Below are 2,115 nucleotides of genomic sequence, written 5' to 3' on the forward strand. Positions count from 1 at the left end.
ATATCGATATTTACACGATATTTAGGATTTACCTACGCATTTATTTATTCTAAGGCATTAGTATCGCCTTTATTAGACCGATTCTTACACATTTTACAGTTAGCAAAAGTATTAAATACTTAGATTACTTAACCGTAAAGGTAGATTATTTACCACAACATTTTTTTTTTCTCTTGTCTAAGCTAATCGATAAGATTAAAGCTAGTAGTCATTAGAGTTGAAAAGAAGAAGATGGAGAGGGAAGTTGCTAGCGCTGCCGTAGCTTTTCTGCTGCAAAAGCAACCAACGCCGCTGCTGATGATTTTAAGCGCACCGTAGCCAAAGTACTTGCCTCTGACAATTATAGTCAAAAGGACAATGCTTCAGATAAGGAAGTAGCCACTCCGCGTAAGGAGACTACTCCTCTGACAGAGCCCGAGGGCCAACTATGGCCTCAACTTCAGAGCTTGCATTAACGAAGCCAAGACGTGACGTCGACAGGCAATTACGCCCAAAGACTCAGGCTCGACACCTGAGTCATATGATCCAGAGGTACACAGCGTCGATATACCGTACGAGGCATTACTGCCAGAAAAACAGGCTAATCATTCGCCTGTTCTGACAACCGGCTGTGAGTCACCTGTCCTCAAAGATATTATAGACCGAGAGGTAAGGAGATATACTACGCCACTTATACCCAATTGGAAGGATACTCGTCGGAAACCAGTTAAGTCTGGGTATGTTATTCCGACGCCAAGGGATATTAAATATCATCTATCCCGACTTACATGGGAACAGTTTTATGATACTGTATCCACTCTTTTTCCCGCACATCGAGTAACATCGAAGAGAAACCCGTCTGTTAAGAAGCCGCGGAAGCTCACCGATCACGGGTACGTATCCAGGCAGACCTCAAACGAGAGACCCCAACATACACGTGCTCGCGAATCCACTTTATCCACGCGACCCAATAAACGGGCACGCGCAGGAGCGAAAGACATGGAACCTCCATTTAAGGAGATTAAGAAATGTGCCGACGCCCAGTGTGGATATGACATGTACCAGTTAACCCCTATCGGTTATTGGAATGGTAGACATGCATCCACCTGTACACAAAGTGTGACAAGTGTGAGAAGACCAATGGTTATCACACTAAGTCTTGTGACCAAAAGCCCAACATAAGTTGGAGTGAGGGTACTACTAGGTACAATCGTTACACAGACAATACAACGACTCTTTGAGCGTGCAATAATCCCTGTATATTGCAATGGAAATAAAATCCTTGCGTTGATAGATCCTGGTTCAGAAATTTCATGTATATCCGATCGCTTTGCATTATTTTAGCTGATAATAAAACTACTATGTGTGATACCATGGCCACAGATGTTAAAATATCCCTGGCCGATGATAGGAGTGTTACTACTCAAGCTGTGATAGTTAAGATGTCACAGAAGTACGACATTATAGTCGGAATGAGTGATTTACTCACTCTAGGTATAACCGTAACTGGTCTACCAACTAACATAGATACATTAAAAGATCAATCAGACGATAACGGTTTGAATCCATATAAGCCCCCGTCAGACACAGTCAAGGCATTAATACCTGACTTTGCGAACAAAATCATGGATCTGATTCTTTTTAATAAGAAAATAAAGATCACAGATTGGGCAAAATTCCGCTTTAACGACGGATATGTCAGCCTTGATATAACCAAGGTAGACTTTACACAGTTAAAGTGCCCTTCAAGGAACTATTTATCCTGGAGACACGAGGCTGTTGAAAAAGAACGAGTTGAGAAATGGCTAGCAGATGGTGTGATAGAAATTACCTATCAACAAACGCCAGTTAACTTGGCCCTGCTAGTCGTAGACCAACATAACTCTGACGGATCGTTTAAGAATGTCAGAGTATGTTTAGATATGAGTCCAATAAATAAATTATTGCCGACTCATAGCTTTCCCTTACCTCGTATTAACGAGCTACTGCGAAGGATAGAAGGTGCTACAGTGTTTACAACTATAGACCTTACACAAGGATTCCATCAAATGCAGGTATATGAACCCCACCGTAAATACTTTAGCTTTACGTGGAAAGGCAAACAATACCGGTTCAGAGGTGCACCCTTCGGGTTAC

The sequence above is a fragment of the Sphaeroforma arctica genome (assembly GCF_001186125.1).
Source record: "Sphaeroforma arctica JP610 unplaced genomic scaffold supercont1.314, whole genome shotgun sequence".
NCBI lineage: Eukaryota > Ichthyosporea > Ichthyophonida > Sphaeroforma > Sphaeroforma arctica.